Source organism: Canis lupus, chromosome 9 (genome assembly GCF_048164855.1).
Source record: "Canis lupus baileyi chromosome 9, mCanLup2.hap1, whole genome shotgun sequence".
Classification (NCBI taxonomy): Eukaryota; Metazoa; Chordata; class Mammalia; order Carnivora; family Canidae; genus Canis; species Canis lupus.
Window position 1 is genome coordinate 71,115,299 of NC_132846.1, and position 18,366 is coordinate 71,133,664.

At 62.6% G+C, this 18,366-nt stretch overlaps 1 long non-coding RNA gene across 7 annotated transcripts; it reads left to right on the forward strand.

Annotated features, from left to right (window-relative positions):
- Window positions 1–5,788, forward strand: LOC140640490 (uncharacterized). 7 transcript variants are annotated; one of them, XR_012037240.1, is made up of 6 exons: window positions 1–83; window positions 1,085–1,134; window positions 1,956–2,081; window positions 2,638–2,737; window positions 3,475–3,877; window positions 4,936–5,782. It is a non-coding gene; the product is annotated as an uncharacterized lncRNA (long non-coding RNA). The 7 variants fall into 7 exon arrangements; XR_012037242.1 differs by lacking the exon at window positions 1–83 and adding an exon at window positions 95–263 and having other exon boundaries at window positions 3,716–3,877; window positions 4,936–5,788; XR_012037238.1 differs by lacking the exon at window positions 1–83 and adding an exon at window positions 95–263.
- Window positions 5,789–18,366: the final 12,578 nt, after the last annotated feature.

Genomic DNA, 18,366 nt, shown 5'->3' on the forward strand with positions numbered 1-18,366 from the left:
AGGAGCCCTTGGAGGGTGGCCGCCGCCGGGGAATACACCGGAACGCTGGTGTCCCGTCCCAAGGGCCAGGAGACAATGCTCAGGTCTGCTTCTGGGGTGGACAGGGTAGGCCTCAAGTCTCCGGAACTTCTGGGCCGAGCCGCCCCCTCGGGCAAAGTGATTCAGGCCCTGGGAGCCGAGGCCGGGCCTGTGGCACCCGGGGAGGCAGGAGTCAGAGAACAAAGCGAGAAAACACGGCCCCTCCCCGCGTGCGGCTCCAGCAGGTAGCAGAGGGGGACCCCAGGGTGGCCCTCCCGCTGCTGCTGGGGCTGGAGGGGGACGGGCTGGGGGCGAGCCCGCGGCTGGGCAGGGAGGGGGGCGGGGGCACACGCCCACAGCCCGGATGGAGCTGCTAGCCCAGGCAAGAGGGAGCCGGGTCTCCAGAGCCACCGGGGCTGAGGCCCAATCCGCCATGGGCCATAGAACACCGCCCCGTCTGGACAAGCCACGTCACCTCTGGGGCCTCGGTCTCCCCAACAGGAGAATGGGCACCACCACCCCTACATCACGGCCTGGCTCCGAGGAGGGGGCATGGGGTGCACACACTCAGGAGGCAGAGCGCGGCTCGGGCGGGTTCACAGGGGACGGGCCGCCCGGTGTCCCCCGCGGGTCCCCCCCCTCGGGCCGCCCCTGGCAGCTCTGCCTCCCTTCTCAGCCTGGGAGGCCCAGCCCAAAGGCCATCTCACCAGGCGCCAGGCAGGGCGGGCAGCTTTCTGCCCAGGCCCCTCTCCTGTGTGCAGCCGAGGCTCCGAGCTGCGAAGGCCCGTGTCCTCGCCAGTCACCCCGCCAGACCCGCAGCTCCACCTGGCAGGCCCGGGCCTCCCCCACACCTAGGGGGGCTCCCTCCTCCCGGCGTCTCTCGGGCTGCCCCTGCTCTTCCTCCAGGCCCTGGGGGCTCCTCCCTCGGGCCCCACTCTGCAGGCAGCCCCAGCTCGCAGTCAGGGCACAGGACAGGGCCCGGGGGTGTGGTGGGGGGTCATGCAGGCTGGAGCGTTGCAAACGTCCTTTGGGGGCGTCCCTCAGACTCCCTCTCATCTCACCGCAGAGTGGAATCCAAGATGGGATGTCCCTTAGAGGCCATCTGGAGGCGGGAAGGTGAGGCCCAGAGAAGGCACAGATGTGTCTGAGGCGGCACAGCAAGCTCATGCCGGGGCCAAGCACGGAGCCAAGCCTTGCGCCTCGCGGATCAGGAGGTCTCCTCACCCCCACTTCACCTGGGGGCCTCGGGGAGCAGAACCGGGGCTGTGGGAAGGGGCCGGAGCTGGGGGCTGAGCCTCCAAGCCACTTCCCTTCACCAAGACTCAGTTTCCCCTTCAGAAAGTGGCCACTGGGGGCTCCTGGGAGACTTACAAGCTCCTGCAGTGCACATGGGGGAGGAGGGTCAGTGGGAAAGGGCATTTGTGGCCTGAGTGCCCCACGATGGCAGAGAAGACCCCCGCTGCCCCCACCCCACCTGCTCCAGGCCGGCTAAGCAGCCTCTGAACTCCAGGTGATGGGCGGGCAGGTGGGGCAGAGAAGGGGAGGCAGGCATGAGCTGTCAGGCCCCTCACCACCCCCCGAGGCCCTCCCCCCGTGCCCACCCCCGTTCCCTGGGGTCCAAGGGCCCATGGGGGTCCAGTCCTATGGCGACCTCCCCTGCCGGGTGGAGCCCGTGTGTGGGTGTGGGGCGGCTGCCAGCCCTCCGGGTGTCTCACTAATTGTACCCTGGGGTGTGGTCCACTGTGGGCACCGGAGCCCACGAAGCAGATGGTGGGGGCAGTGACTTGGGCGGAGGCGAGGCCGGGAAAGCCCCAGGCGGCAGGGCTGGGTCGGTGACAGGCGGCCCAGCGCCCAGGCCGAGGACAGGACACTGTGTTTTGATTATTTCCAGTTTCCTGACCCCCAAGTAGTGATTTAATGTTCCTGTTTACTCCAAGGGTTAGAACAGAAGGCGGGACGGCTAAGCTGGCCTCCTTGGCCTCCCCTGGCGTCACCCCTAAACTCCCAGCAAAGAAGCAGTCGGAGGGAGCAAAGGATCTGGGGGGACAGTGCAAGGCCTCTGGGTGCGTCGGGGACCTCGGATGGGCTCAGGGCTGGGCCCTGCACAGCGCAGGTCCTGCCGGGGGTTGTAGGGTGGGACCTGTCCATAGGAAGCGCGGCTGGGTGACCCCCGGAGCTGGCCCGAGAGGCTGCCTGGCTGTGGGGCCCAGGGGCCAGGGCTCACCTTCCCAGCTCAACACCGATGCGTCCACATCCCTGGGCCTCCCTGACACGATCCAGGGCTTGGACTTTGGCTGGGCCCCTGTCCCCACTCAGAGTCTGAGTACACTTCAGGGACTGCCTGGTAGGCAGAGCCAGGAGCCTGTGGCTGGCTGGGAGGGGCTCCAAGAGGTCATAAGCCCAGCTCCTCGTTCCGGAAATCTTGGCACAGAGGAGCGGCTTGTAAAAGCACTCCAAATGTGGCCTCCCATAAGCATCCTCTGAGGTCGCGGCTGCGCACGGCAGAGTGAAGGGGGCTGCTTTTCACAACTGCATGTAATCCCATGCCTTTGTTTAAATTGACACCCGTCCACATCATTGCTGGCCAAAAGTTAAAATGCTGCTATATTTTCTGTGCAGGGACGTCCAATCCTAGAGGGTCTGTTCCTTTCTTCAAGAAGCATCCACCAGCACCAGGCGGGCGCTGGGACCACAGACAAGTGTCGGAGGAAAGGTGCAGGTGAGGGAGGGGCAGCAGCGGGGCCGGGCTGGGGAGAGCCCCTGGAGGGAGGACCACGGAGGGAGGGGGCTGCAGAGGCAACGGGGCTGAGTCCCACAGAGGCAAATGAGGGCTCAGCACGAGAGGCTCCCCAGACACAGCCTGGGAGGCCTTGAGGTCCCAGGGGCGCAGAGCCCAGGCGCGCTACCTAGAGGACCCGTGTGCACCCAGGGTCACTGCGCCACCTTTTCCCCCATGAGCTACCAAGGGGACAGCAGAGTCAGGGAAGGTAGACGTGGGACTCACGGCTCCTAGGAGTTCAGGGTCCCCGGGGGCTAACAGGGACCAACTTCCCTATGCCATGTGGAGTCTTCAGTTGGCCTGGAGCAGAGACCAAGATGCCAAGCTTAAGGTCTCCCCGTTGCCAGGTGTAGCAGTAAGATCCTGGGGTGCAGAGCCAGGCAGGCCCAAGAGATCACAGCTCCCGCCTCGGCCCCGCCCCTGAGGTCCTGTTCAACCAGGGACTCAGTTGCTCCCCCACTGAAACCAGAGTTGACCCCGAGGACCCCACGAGGGCTCCATCCCCGCCACGGTGCAGGCAGGTGATGGAGGAGCTCGTCTCTGGAACCGGGCCCTTCACGTCCAGAAAGGTCACTCCTGAACGCCAGTCCACAGGCATGCACGAAACTGAGGCCCTTTTGTTCACGCGGCCCTGGGGTCAGGTCCCTGCCCCACCGCTAACAGCTGTGTGGCTTCAGGCAAGCTTCCCGGCCCCTCTGAGCCTGAGTCCCTGAGCGTCAGTCCTGATGGACTTGAGAAGTCCGAGGCGGCATCCAGGTGACACCGAAACCGTGAGGAACCATGCCCTTGGGAGGCATCATGACAGTTAGCAGCAGGGCTCCTGCTCAAGTGCTCAGCGACAGGAGGGCAGGGCTAGGGGACGCACAGACTTCACTTTGAAGCCAGTCCTGCCATTTGCCAACTGTCTCCTCCTTGAAGACCCCCCCCGGGTGGGGCCGGTGACAGGAGAGGAGGAGACAGAGGGGTGCCCGGCACATAGTAGGTGCTCAGGAAACATCCCTCGTGGGCCTGAATGCGAGCACGGATGAGTCTGAACGGACTGGACAATGTGGCCCCAAAGGCGGAGACCCCACGCCAAGGGTGAGCGCCCCCGCCCCTGCCCACGACCCCGCTTCACGGTGACCCCCCGTCGCTGCCATCTGGGGGAGAATTTGGCTGGGGCAGCGGGGTTCGGGGGGGCGCAGTGGGGAGAGGGTGCTGTTTGTGGAAAGGAGCAGAACAATTGAAGCCAGCTCGTTCAAAGTTAGAGTCCCTTTTTCCAGAGTGGTTGTTTAGAAGGAAAAAAACATCATCCAAATCACAGCCGAGAAAACCTGCAATTGCCAGAGAAACGGGGGTCGGTGGCCAAGAAGGATTGCAAAACAGCGGCCCCAGGGAACCGTGTGCTTGTGCCAAGCCCTGCAGGGCCGCGGCTCGGGGCACCTTCCCGGGTGCCCGCCTGGCCTGGAGGCCGGGAACCCGGACCCCTCACCCTGGCCGTCCGTGCCCTGCTCCGGGCCGGGAAGACACACAACCCGAGCGGTCACAGGGCTTCACAGTTTGCAAAATGGGCCTTTGCAGGGAGGGTCCCAGAATCAGGAGGTGGGGAGGGGGTGGGACGCGTTGTGGGGATAGTTTGGGGGCAGCTCTCGCCTCAGCGCTAGGTCCCAGGGTCCAGGGCTGTGCGTGAGAAAACTGTAGAGTCCGGTTCACAACCACAAGGAGAAGGGGGGGAGTGGGTCACTGCATGCCTGAGAATGGGACCCACGGCTCCCTGCCCCCTACACCCCTGCATCCTGCCCCGCTCCAACAGCCCACCCGCCACAGGACATCCCTGCCATCCCCCGGACCATGCAAGCCACGCTGCCAGGCCAGCCTCACTTCCTGGATCCACTAATGCAGGGGATCATGTTCCATTTCCCCAACTACAGCTCAACCCCAGGCGATCCGGGCCCAGGAGCCCTAGCAGCTCCCACCCTGCTGCCCCACCAGCTACCCGGGGTCTCAACAATGGTTGTGGGATTTAGAATGGCCCCCACAGCTGCTTGCTGCCCACCTAGTGTGTGCTGGGCTGGGGGCACTCGGGGGGAACAAGGCAAGGGCTCAGGGAGGACCCAGGGCCCCCCCCCAACTCTGTGTGTCATGTCGGGTGCCCACAGCCCTCCACAGAGAAGATTCGGGAGAGGAGGCGAAGGAAGAGGCTGGGTGCTGGTTTGGGAGTCTCCACCAGCCCCAACAGGACGCACCAGTGGGTGTGGTGTGGCCCAAGTCGGGAGCAGGTGACCTCACAATTGGGGGTTGGGGACCAAGAATGCAGCCTCAAGCGCCCACCACGCCAACACCCTGCCATCCACGGCCCCTGCGACCTGGCCTGGACATCGGAGCTCCACTCTGAGCCTCCGGGAGGGGAGCCCGTGTCCTGGATTCAGCCTGACGCCCCAGTGAGGCCTCAAGAACCGTCCACGAGTGGGCAGCAGCCACAGCGGCAGGGCCTCCAGACCGCAAGTTCCCCACCGTGGCCCCCTGCCACCACCGCCTCGGGAGGGGAAGCCTGGCTTCCTGAGGCTCATGCATTTGTGCAGGGCCACAAGGACAGCAAGGCCAAGGGGCCAGGCTTCCCTTTCAGGTGGAGGGCCCGGCATGGTGAGCCAGACCAGTGGTGGGCCGGTGTGCCCAGTCGGTGCCTCGGTGGGCCATAAAGATGCCCCTCGCGGCGGGGGGGGGGGTGCAGGCTGCATATCCCAGCACCCTTGTCCTCACCCCAGACTTCCCCTTGGCACAACCCCAGGAAAGATGCCAGTCACTGTGGCTGCCGTCTTAGTGCTCGCTGTGGGCCAAGACCCCGACATCGTCCCTACAGAACCTACCTATGGGTTTGATCGCACCTTTCCAGGGGTGACTATTTGAGCAAAGCTGGTCTCCCCAGCAGAACAGTAAGCAACGTGGGGGCGGGGCTGTGTCTGTTTCAGCCACCAGCACCAGACCTGCTTCCTTAATAAATGCTTTAGCAAGTATTCATAGAATGTTCTCTCTCAACCCTAAAACAACCTGATCGACTGCATTGTACAGATGAGGTTGGCGAGGTGATGTGGCCTGCGTAGGGTCACAGGGCCAGAAGTGGGCGTTGGTGGGTATGGGGCTCCCCAGAGCTTTCACTCCTCCCTCCTCCCACGGCCCCACCTGCTCCAGGCCACTGCCCATTCCCCACACGCCACGTGCAGTGACCCAGCCGGAGATCCCTCCCCTGACTGGGGCAGCCTCCCAGCCAGTAGGAAAGGCAAGCGGCACAGGCCGGGAAAGAGCCTGACGGGCCGGGGCTCAAGCCTCATTCTGCCGTCGGCTTGCAAATCCCTGCTGTTCCCTGAGTCCCCGTTTCCGAGATGCCCAAGACCCTGTCCTGCCTGATAAGTCTGCGATCTGCAGTCTAGGCCAGGAATCTGCTGCACCCGAGCCCCGGCCTGTGAGTCCGGTGCCCGTGGCAGACATCACTAATCCATTACCGATCAGGCTTTCCCACGGAGTTCATCTTGACCATCAGGAACCTTCTCAACACAGGACGCGAGGCAACCATCTGGATCAAAGCTGACAAGCGAGATCGAACCTCTTTGCTCTCCCTGGTCTAAGGAGAAGCTGGGCTGGGAGCAGGCCCTGCGGAGCAAGCCTCACGCTACTGGCTACTGGCTCCTGCCTTCCCAGAGGAAGCCACCGTGAATGGAGGCCTCTGACCCGCTGGTGGGGAAGCATCAGGAGGCCTTGTGTCCAGACCAACAGCCCCCTGACCCAGCCTGACCCAGGCCAGGCCCTAAGTGCGTTTGCCCAGTGGTGGTCTCCTCAATGGTCCCTATTTCTGGGTTTATCTCATGCCGACTCCTTACGTCCCAGAGCTCAGAGCTCACCTCCTCCAAGAAGTCCCCCTTCCAACTCTTCCTCCCATTCCAGGCCGGCGTCCCTGCGGTACCCCTGCTGGTTACGTACTCTCCCTTAGTCACCCAGCAAGCACTCGTGTCGCCCTTGCGTGAGTGTGTAAGCCTGAGCCCTGACTCCGGGCCCGGCGCCCCGGAGCAAGCCTGACAAGCTCGCAGCGCTCATTCCTTCGCAGGTGCATCGGGCACCCCCCACGGGGTGCAGCGCAGGTGCGGTCCGTGCCCTCCGGAGCTCGCTGTCTAGTGAGAAAGACGGACACTTACAGAAGAGTTAGGCGTGTAATTAAGCGGCAACGAGCGGAGGACCATTCGGGGACACGGCCTTGCTGTGCTCAGGAGGGTCTCCCTGAAGGCCCGACAGCGAAGAGAGCCCCGAGAGGCGGGCAGAGGGTGGGTGGGCATGAAGGCAGTGGGGCCCCGCTGCCCCAGCCCCCCTCTGCGGAGGTCAGCTCGAGGCCTGGGGGCACTGAGGCCAGGCCCTGCCCCCAGCTGTTCTCATGGCTGCTTCCCACGTACCCCAAGGACGGGAGCAGCTGGCCTCAAGCCAGCCCCATGGAGGCCACCCGCGGGAAGCTGGCCACCCGGGGGCTGCAGCCGGCCCCAGGCAGCCTGGACCCGGGGCCGGGCTCCTGGTGAGCCGGTGACTTCGGCTGGGCCGGGAAGAGGGGGGCAGGAGAGGGGGCAGGATACAGGGTCCATCGGGGCCACACGTCACCAGCCCAGGGGCTAGGTGGGACGTCCCCCGCCCTTTCCACCTGGGCCGCCGTGGCTCACGCTCACATCGCTGACAGGCGCGGTGAGGGGACTGTCAGCTCCCCCACCCATCCCCCTGCCAAATTGCACTTAATTATGATGATAAATGATGGCAGGCGTCCACAGCCACATCGCAGAACATGACAAACACTCCACGTCGCCGAGCCAACGAGCTCCGCTCCCCCCACCGCCGCGTTCCTAACAGGAGGCTGAGGGGGGTTATCTCGGGCCACCGGCAGCCCCCACGACAGGCTCCGGCTGGACCCCGGGGCCGCCACGGGGTGGGCGCTGCCAGGCAGGGCCCAGGCCCCACGGTCACCAGGGATCCGGACCCGAGCCCTCGCCCTGCCCCGTGTCCCTGTGCGTCACCTGCTCCTTGTAGCAAAGCATGAAAACAACAACCCACCACCCTGGGGGAGGGGCTGCAGACACAGGAGCCGCGTCTACAATCAAGACTCCGGTCACGCCGGCCCTGCCAGCACTAGCAGCCACCGGGGGAGACTGCGAGGGCTGGAGAGGAGGCCCCACAGCCCGGCGCCTGGCGGGGGTCAGGCAGGGTGAGGCCGAGAGCCCCCAGGATGAGCAAGTCTGGACTGTAGGAGGCCTGGGCATCTCCTTGCTGGATGGGGGTGCGGCCTTGCCGGGGCCCCAGAGGGAGGAGGGAGCCCCCTGATCCCAATTCCAGCATCACAGGACAGAGACCGGAAGAGGCCTTCACCTTCTCCTAGGTCTCTATCACGGGCAGGGCTTTGAGACGGCGTGCCAGAGTCCCTGTCCCAACATGTGGCCCTCACATGACCGATAGGGCAAGGGCTGTGTTCAGGTTGTGTCCCCCAAGTGCCCCCCTCCATCTGCACGGCTAACCACAGCCGTCTGAGTGACAGCTGGACGTGTCAGCTACGTGGGGGTGTTAGGCCGCAGACCAGCAAAGCAGGAGAAGAAGGGCGATGCAGGCAGAGGGAACTGCATGTTGAAGGTCTCATCTTAGGATCGTAGACTCCCCTGGACTTGGACACAAGAGAAAGCAGCTGGGAGTGGCTGTAGCCTGGAGCTGCAGGGGCGGGGAGGGGAGTGAGCTGCTGCCTAAGGGGGAGGAAGACCTGCGTGTGAGGGAAGGATGGGGGCAGTGGGAGCAGAGATGATGGGGATGCCGGGGCAGTGGGAACAGATGATGGGGGTGCAGGGACAGTGGGAACAGATGATGGGGGTGCAGGGACAGTGGGAACAGATGATGGGGGTGCAGGGGCAGTGGGAGCAGAGATGATGGGGGTGCAGGGGCAGTGGGAGCAGAGATGATGGGGGTACAGGGGCAGTGGGAGCAGAGATGATGGGGTGCAGGGGCAGTGGGAACAGAGATGATGGGGGTGCAGGGGCAGTGGGAGCAGAGATGATGGGGGTACAGGGGCAGTGGGAGCACAGATAGGGGTGCGGGGGCAGTGGGAGCCGAGATGCAGGTGCAGGCCAGGGACTGGGCGGCAGAGGAGGTTGTGGCTGGAGAGAAACCTGGTTGGCAGGCAGTTGACAGTTCCCGTCCTGAGATGGGGACAAACATGTCAGCAGGTGTTTGGGGCATGTTTCCCCGAGGTGTCCCAGCAGCCGGGTCTGGGGAGCTTGGGCACAGAGGGCTCAGAACAGAGGTGCTGGTGCTCAGCAGTGGTCAGCGTCCGTTGAATTTAGCTGTGGGTAAGATGGCCCAGGCAAGCCGAGGGGTGGCCCCTAGAAGAGGGGAGTGACTCAGTGTCTAGAACCCAGAGCCAGAGGGTAGAGCTGGGTGCAGAGGGCCCTGGGAGGAGTAAGGTCCTTTGTTCAGGGGTCCAGGCAGCCCACAGCAATCTTGCAGGGAGAAAACCAAAAAACCAACACACCACCTTGCTCTCCTCCCACACTCCACGGCCTGGTGGTACATTGGTACATGCCATGGGCGAGCCCAGGTGGAAGCCAGTGGGCTATAGAGCACCCCCTCTCATGTGGCCCATTCGGACTCACATCCTGAGACACATAGCAAGCAGAGTGTGCACGAGCGCCCACCGCACCTAAGGAGAGAGCCGCAGAGGGGTTAGAAGCCTCTTGTGCCCAGGAGCCCTGAGTGGGGGTCCGACGGCAGTGTGGACTCTTCCACAGATTGCTCTACAGAGAGGGGCTGGAAGGAGGCTAGAGGAAGCTAAGCATTAAGGGCAGGTTTGGTTTTGTTTACTAAGAGCCTCAAGTTGAGTCCTGGATCCAGTATGCAGGACAGAGTGAGGCTGCAGGAAGGGGAAGATGAACAAGTAACAAGACGCAAGAGAGTAAGGACGCAGGAGAGTACGGATGCAGGACAGAGGGGATGCAGGAAGTGGATGCAGGACAGAGGGGATGCAGGGGAGAGGGGATGCAGGGGACAGAAGGGATGCAGGAAGTGGATGCAGGACAGAGAGGATGCAGGAAGTGGATGCAGGACAGAGGGGATGCAGGGGAGAGGGGATGCAGGGGAGAGGGGATGCAGGATAGAGGATGCAGGAGAGAGGAGATGCAGGGGAGAGGGGATACAGGGGATAGAGGGGATGCAGGATAGAGGATGCAGGGGATGGGGGATGCAGGATAGAAGATGCAGGCAAGAGGAGATGCAGGGGAGAGGGGATGCAGAGGAGAAGGGATGCAGGGGAGAGGGTGGCAGTCACAGGCAAGAGCAGGTGGGTCTGACCCCAGGGCTGGGAGAGCCGAGGTGGGTGGGAAGGGGGTTGGCAGGAGGGGCGGCTTCCTCCCACCCCTTGCACAGAGGCTGGTGACCCAGGCATGGTCTGTTATCAGAAGCACGTCTTGCTCATGTGCGGAGGCCCTTGGGGCCCCGAGGCTTGGGTTCGTCCAGAGGGGCCGAGTGGGGAGGCTGAGGACACTCGGGGGGGAGTATGGCTGGGGAGTAGTTGCTCAGGACCCAGCTTTTCGAGGCAGAGCCAGCTGGGTGTGGATGGAGTCAGGGTGCGCCGTGGCAGGGTCGGGAGGGACGCAGGGAGGGTTTTCGATCCATGGGGCGCAAGGATGAGAGACCACAGTGGTGACTGGGGCCCCCCCCAGGGATGTGGAAACTGATGTGGGATGAGAAGGAAGACTCTGGCGGGGTGGGGGACACCAGGGGGGGCGGTTTGTCATGGAACCCAGCGTGAGAGGAAGGTAGGGGGTGGCGGTGGAGTAGGGGTGAAGAGTGGGGGAGGCACAAGCAGGTCGCCTGGGGCGGGTGAAGGAGAAGCAGGTCACCGTCAGCCAGAGGAGGATGTGGAGCTATGTGGCGGGCACATCCGGGCCCCCTGGGCATTAGCAGCCCATTGTAAATGGGGAGACTGAGACCCAGAGGGGCAGAAATGGGGTGCCCGACCCCAAGGCCTGGACCTGCAGGACTCAGAAAGGCCTCCCTGAGCTCTACTGCATGGCTCCCAATCCAGGTCAGTGGGGCTCACTTTGGGGGTGGTGGAGGTGGGTGTAGGGGCAGGTGGTCCATCAAGGCCCCTGGAAAGCCCACCCCGGCTCCACCCAGCCCACAGGGACCCAGACCACATGTGGGGGCTGGGAAATGGGGGGCGTGTCTGGGAGGGGGCACATTTGTGTGGAGGCGAGTGGATGTGCTCACCATGTGGGTAATTATGACCACAGGGGTGACAGGTGCCTACGGGGAGGAGACAATGCAACTGTCTCCAGGCAGTGTGGGCGGATGCGCAGTGGGAGTTGTGGGGGTGCGTGGGGTGGGCTGCTGTGGGGGCTGTCTGCAGAGGGCGGCTCTGGGGGTGCTGGGGGTATGGGGGTGCATCAGCAGCATGCACGTGAGCCTGGGTGTGGGAGGAGGGGAGGATGTGGGTGGGTGGGAGCTAATTAGCTGGAGCCTGGTCTCCATGCAGAGCCTGGACGTGAGCCCGTGTCTGGCAGCCTCATCTCAGCCCACACCGGCCCGCCTCGGGCTCACTGTGGTTCCCCATCTGCCCCAGAACCCCACAGTTGCCCACCAGACGCGGCCAGGCAGTGTCCCCCAGAGTCCTCCAGCGCTGTCAACTAGGTCAGGGCAGGGCGTGAGCACGAAGGCCCTCCCTCGGGGAGGGAAAGAGCAGCTTCTGTCTTACATCTGAGGTCCCCACCCCACCCTGGCTCCTCTGGGGTACAGGAGGACTTCCTAACCCAGCCTGTGAAGGTCAGGGCAAGCAGCCCGGGTCCAGGGGTGGAGAAGCAGTATCCCAAGTCATGGAGCAAGCAGCAGCAGAGCCAGTTCTCCAGCCCGCACCCCCATCCCAACCCATCCCAGACTCTGATACAGGCTCCCCTGGGGTTTCCAAGCTCCTGGGCTAGCCCGGGGCAGCAGCTGTGCTATCGGCCTCCCGGTGGTCCTGCCCTCTGCCCCCAGTGATCTGCACTCCGCAGCCCCTCCCGTCACCCCCAAAGCCAGCCCCACGTCCAGATCCACAGGCCTACCAGGCCTGCAGAACAGGCCAAACAAGGAGCTTTAAGAAAGGCAGGAAACACTAATCCAGAGAACTAGGTGCCAGGCTGAGTGCCTCCTGAGCCCCAGCTCTACCGGCCACCGGGAGTGAGATCGGGGCTTGCCCTGGCCCTGGCCCTGGCTGCCTGCTGTCCTGGAGGAAGCTCCACGGCCTAGGTAGACCCAGAGGCCACACGGGGCCCTGGGAAGGGCCACCTGCAACCTACATCCCCTCTAGCCCTGCACTCCATCCTACCTGACCACTAGGAATTCCATAGCCAACGCAAGAAGCTAAGAGGCCGCCCCATCCATTCATCCATCCCCATTGGCATCAGCCCGTCAGTTCATTGACAAGGAAGCCAGCCAAAAAACATCCGTGGATGTATCCAACTGACTCTACCTGTCCAGCCATCTGTCCTCCCATCTACCTGTTCAGGTATCATTCAGTCCATTCATCCAGCCAGCCAGCCATGGTCCATCCAGCCACCCAACAATGCAACCACTTGTCTGTGGATTCCCACTGATGACCCATCCACCACTCACACGCGGTTCGCTCACCCAGCCCGCCAGCCGTCAGAGCATTCACCCACCCGACGACTGATGGGTCCAGCCCCCTGTCCACCTGTCTACTCACCCATCCTCCCACCCACTTGTTCGTTGTTAACATCAAGTACTTCGGCCCTTCCGAAGTCTGAGGGAGGCCAAACCCAGCCTCCTTCCCCAGGCCTTCTCACTCGCTGCCAACCTCAGAACCTCGGGGGCCAGCAGTGACGGTCCTGTCTACGTGCGCCACATGCTGTGTGCTTTACGTGTGTGGTGCATTGAAGCCTCACGCCATGGGAATCCCTGCCGTCATCCCCCTTTTACAGCTGGGCCAACTGAGGCCCGATAATTCATCCAGGGTCACAGAGCTAGAAAGTAGAAGCACTGGGATGTGAACTCAGCTTTCTGACTCTAGAGCCCGGGCTACCGGCCCCCCGGATCCTGCTGGTGGTGGTGCTGTGGCTGAGCTGTGCCCTAGAAATGGCGTGGGCAGGGGGTGGCCAAGAGCCCGGGCACACAGGAGCTTCAACCACCCCGTCCATTGGACCTGCAGGGGACAGAGTGGGTCCATCAGACCCAGGACTGGGGAGCGAGAAGGAAGGGCTGAGGACTCAGCAGGGTTGAGGCAGAGAAGAGGGGGAGAGGAGCCAGTCCCGGGATCCAGGGCCGGAGGGCCAGGGGGAGCGCGGGGACCGAGCCCAGGCCGAGTCACAGAGTCCCAGGCCGGCCAAGAGAGGAGAGTCTGTCCCCCCCGCCCCGCAGGGTGAGTCTCAGAACTGATTCTGGTAACGGGTTTGAACAGAGATGAGGAGAGGGGCGAGCATGGATATTTATGAAACGTGCTCCCAGCCTGAGCACAACGTGTAAAGTCGCACACACGAACCTTAGGAGCTAAACCAGCCGGGAGGCTTCTGAGAGCATTCGGGAGGTGCTCAGGGGGAGCTGGTCACAGCCAGGGCCTGGCCCCCCAGGGCCACAGGCATCGGAAGGCTTGAACGGGGCGCTTTCTCCGATCACTACATCCCAGGCGCATTGTATCACGGCACAGAGTTGGGGGAAATGAAGGAAAGGAGAGGACACGCGAGTCCTGGGTGAATCGCTCCAGGAAAGCCGCAGGCTGTGGAGACTGCTGTCGGTGTTGGTGTGCGCGTGAGCGGGCACATGGGCCTTGTCGCCTGGCACAGACTCCAGAGGGGTGCACGGAGGCCACTTGGAAGACGGGAGACGCCTCTGGTTCTCGCTCATTCGCCTGCTCCCTAGCGAACGCTCATGAAGCATGACTCTGCGTGCAACTCCAGGGCATGGGGACACCAGGGAAGTCCACTGTGGCCGGGACAGGGGATGAGCCTCGGCCCCCTAGAAGCTAGACCCCGACCCCTGGAAACTGGGAGTGCTCCCCTTTCTCAGGCCAGGCATTTGCAGACAGAATTCAGTCAACGGTCTTGAGATAAGGAGATGACCCTGGAGCAGTCAGGTGGGACCTCATGCCACCAAAGGGTCCCTCTCCGTGGGGCACGAGAAGGTCAGACTTACAGATGGACAAACAGACGGGAAGGCAGAAGCAGATGCTGGAGAGAGGTGGCCGCAAGCCCAGGTCCCTGGGGCCACCAGAAATTGTGAGAGGCGGGGACAGATCCTCCCCTAGAGCCTCCGGAGGGAGCGCGGTACTGGCCACAGGGTGATCCCATGCAGGCGACCGACTTCAGACCTCTGGCCTCCAGCAGGGGAAGAGGGCACATCCGGTTGTCCTAAGGACCTGCGTTCCTGGTACCTGGGGACGGGAGCTGTGTTGCCAGGCCTCCCGGGGCGGGGGGGGGGGAACAGAGGGAGCGAGATGGGCCCGGGCGCTGCCAAGGGAGGCCAGCCCAGGACTGCAGGGGAGCGGCCCGCAGCCTCGGTGCCTGCCCTCTCCCTCTGCTGGGGCTGCTGCGACAGGAGACCACGGACCGGGGCTCGTGAACACAGGAACCCACTCCTCACAGCTCCGGAGGCTGGAAGTCTGAGGTCAGAGCGTGGGCGCCGGCCTGCGAGGGCTTCTGGCCGCATCCACACGTGGTGGAAGGGACCAGGAGCTCCCTGCGGCGTCTCCGCAAGGGCACCAAGCCATCTCCCTGCGAGGCTGGCCTCCTCATAGCGTCACCTTGGAGGTTAGGTTTTACCATATGAATTTCGGGGACACACGTGCAGAGGACAGCACTGTCCTCCAAAGGCCTGAGGCCCAGGCGAGCTAACGGCGTAGTGTCCTTCCGGAAACCAGGAGGCTCAAGGCCCCGGGAAGACTGACGTGTCAGTGGGAGTCCAAAGGCAGGAACCAGGCGGGGTCCCAGTTCAAAGGCAGGCAGGCCAGGGAGGTCAGCCTTTGTCGTCTTCAGGCCTGTGACCCGCTGCATGAGCCACCCACCCCCCACCTGAAGTCGGGAGGACCGTCTGCAGTACTCGGTACTCGGTACTCAGTACTCGCTTGACCCGTGTAAGCGTTAATCTCATTCAGAAACACCCAAAACAATGTTTGACCAAATTCCTGCCTCCCAGCCCCGAGGTTCAGTCCAGTCCACGCGGTAAAATGAAGCATCACGGGCCGGGGGCCGGAGCTCCGTCTTCGTCTGCGGCCACGGCGAGCTACAGAAGAGTACTGAGGACGGAAGCATCAGGGTCCAACTGCCTGTGCTGAAGACTCTGCACCCTGATGGCAGGGGAGCCCCGAGGGGGCCCGGGCAGGGCTGTGGGGGCACAGAGAGGGAAGTGTGCATGGTCCAGCAGGAGGGGGGACACGGAGGGAGGCCAACCGCCAGGGAGCCGGGGCGGGGGGGGGGGAACCCGGGGCTCCACTTAGCATGGGGTGGCAGAGGTGCCGCCGTGTTTGCTATCTGTGCCTCGTCCACACCGACACCCACAGCCACGGTGCTGGAGACAAGGCCCCCGGCCCACACCGGGGGCGCAGCCCCGCAGAAATGACCTCAGCTCAGCCACACTCCTGACTCTGTGTCCCTCCACAATCACAGGCCCCATGGGGGGGGGGATAAAAAGCATCTTTTTTACTGAAGCAAATGGAAGCCTCACCTCGCCTCAGCTGTACTAAGCTAACTTTCTCTGCTAAGTGGGGCATAATCAAATCCAGCCCCGTAGCCTCATTTCCAGGCAACTTTATTCATTGTCATTTTTATTCCAAGAATTCCTTGGCATTTTCTGGGAGCCCTGAAGTGTTTAATGGCTGCCTAAGTAACAACGTATCCTGTTTGGAGCAGAACCCGGGAGCGCGAAGTGGCACCGGGGGTTATCCTGGGAGGGCACGTGAGGTCACCAGGCCCAGGCCCGAGCGAGGGGCACCTGGCCGGCTCAGGGGGAGGAACGCGGCTGAGTGGGGGGCCTCCAGCTCGCGGGCAGGGGGACTCCTAAAACACCGGGGAGCCCGGACAGAGGAAGCGGTCAGGGGCCTGTGGGTGGACAGGGGCAGCATCACCCCTGGGATGCTGAGCAGGAGGGGTCCTCAAACCAGGGCGCTTGGCTGTGACAACAGGGCTCTGAGGACTTGAGGGATCTGCGGCCACAGCTCTATCTTCCTATATTAAACAGAAATTCAGGGGCAGCCCGGCTGGCTCAGTGGTTTAGCACCTGCCTTCGGCCCAGGACATGATCCTGGGGTCCAGGGATCAAGTCCCACGTTGGGTTCCTGGCATGGAGCCTGCTTCTCCCTCTGCCTGTGTCTCTGCTTTTCTCTCTCTCATTCTCTCTCTCTCTCTCTCTCTCTGTCTATTATGAATAAATGAATAAAATCTTTTAAAAACTAAACAGAAATTCATGGGGGCACCTGAGTGACTCGATGGTTGAGCATCTGCCTTTGGCTCAGGTCGTGATCCTGGGGTCCTGGATCGAGTCCCAGGAGGGAGCCCTGCTTCTCCTTCTCCCTCTGCCTGTGTCTCCGCCTCTCTCTGTGTCTCTCATGAATAAATGAAATTTTTAAAAGAGAGAAAGGAAGGAAGGAAGGAAGAAATTCATTGTCCTCTGGCTTCCCAGGGTGGCCCCAGGACCCAGCAAGGATGAAGGGCACCCGGCCCCTACTGTACCTTCTCGGGGCCAAGCCCGAGGTCTCCCTGCATGGACGGGCAGCGAGAGTTGGGCAGGGTCTGCATCTCCTCTGTGTCCAGCGCGGGGACCCCATGGAGGCAGGAGGGGGCAGGGAATGAACGGACACCAGAGAGCACAGCCAGAGGTCAGTGAGGAGGCCTCGGCCGAGCAACATCAGGACTGGCGTCTGGGGACAAGGAACATACAGAATGGACACACAGGTGGAGGCCAGGCCGAGGGCCACCTGGAGGCAGGCAGTCAACACAGTGATGGGCAGATTTGAGGCTGGCGGTGAGCCACTGGAGCAGGGATGGGAGGTCAGCCCTGGGGCCTCCAAGAGGCCTGAGGGGATTTGGGGTGCTGGAGACAAGAGACAACCAGGGGAGGGTGGTCAGACGCACCTGCCATGGGCACCCCGTACAGCCCCTGCGCTGACCGGGTCCCTCGGCCCACACCGCACGTGGCCGCCGAGCCTCTCCGGGCCTGGTGAGAATTGGTGAGGCCCCAAGGAGGTCGGGCCGGTATGTTTCCCATTCTCGTTGCTTAAATCATTAAATGGCTCTTTTGTAAGAGTCACTTGATGCTCAGGAAGTCTTTTGATGCCTTCAAAGGGCTTTTTAATAAGCGTTTCTAATCCTTTTCTCTTAAAAACAGGAAGTTACACTTTGCCAACCGTAAACACCAGAAGGTCCGAGTTTGGTTGGCGATGCAGAAGCCACAGAGTCCCCATGGCTGCTAAACCCACCCAGGCTTGGCCAGGGCCCCGCACCCCGTGAGCTCTCCAGCTGGACAGCCCAGGCGCCCCCTTGGGGGTCCCGGAGCCCTGGTGGGCAGTGCTCGGCCACAGGCCAGGTGACCCTCCCAGGCAAGGATGCTGCATGCCTGTGACCCGCGGAATGCTTCCTCCAGTCCCTCCTCTGAGAGCGGCCTCACCACTGCCCACATCAGGAACCCCAGAGTCACCCTCAGTGACCTCTCTTCCTCAGCCCTGTCCCCCTGCTGTGTACCTCCTACTCTCTGTATCTGGCCTCACCGCTCCCCTGCAGAGACCGTCCTGAAACAGTGTTCTGGAGTCTTCCCCTGCCTCGGGGGGGCGGGGCCGGGGGTGCTGGGCACACAGGACCAGGCTGAGGCCAGCCCGTGGAGCCCCTCTTCATGCCCCAGGCGCTCCACTCCAACACCACCATAGAGACGGCGACTCCCTAACTACTCCATACTTTTTCCTCTGCCTGGAAAACCTTCCTTCCACTTTCCCACACAGCAAACTCCTACCCATCCCTCAACGCCCCTCCTCTCTCAAGTCTTTCCTGGCTCCCAGTGCAACCTTTCCCCTTGGATCCCAGGCCATCCTTTAGGTTATGCTCCCCGCACACCCTGAAAGTCACTGCAGAAGTATTGATGTATTTGTCACCCCACTAAACAGAGAACCCCCCAGAGGTGGGACTGTGTCTTGTTACCTCTCCCTCACCAACCTGGCCCATAGCAACCCCTCAACCAGCAGAGTCACCGGGCCATCCGTCAGCAGGGCCGTCTCCAGGCTCAGGACTCAGGCTCTGACTCCAGCCACGGGCTTGGACCTCCCTAGAGAAAGGGCCAGATCTGTACCCACCAGGCCAGTGGGTAGGGTCCAGCCCTGGCCTCTTCCCTTCCACGGTAGGGTGTAGGGGAGGGAAAGCTCCCCCTTCTAGGTTCTCTGGCTGGTCTAATAATTGAATTGACATAAGACACATTAAAAAGAGGAGAAAAAAAAACAAATTCAATTTCGTATATATAGGAACCTCAAAGAAGTGATGCTCAAAGAAATAGCCAAAGGGAACAGCTTTTATACCTTTTAGGAAAAGAAGCACTACATTTGTGAAGAATTGACA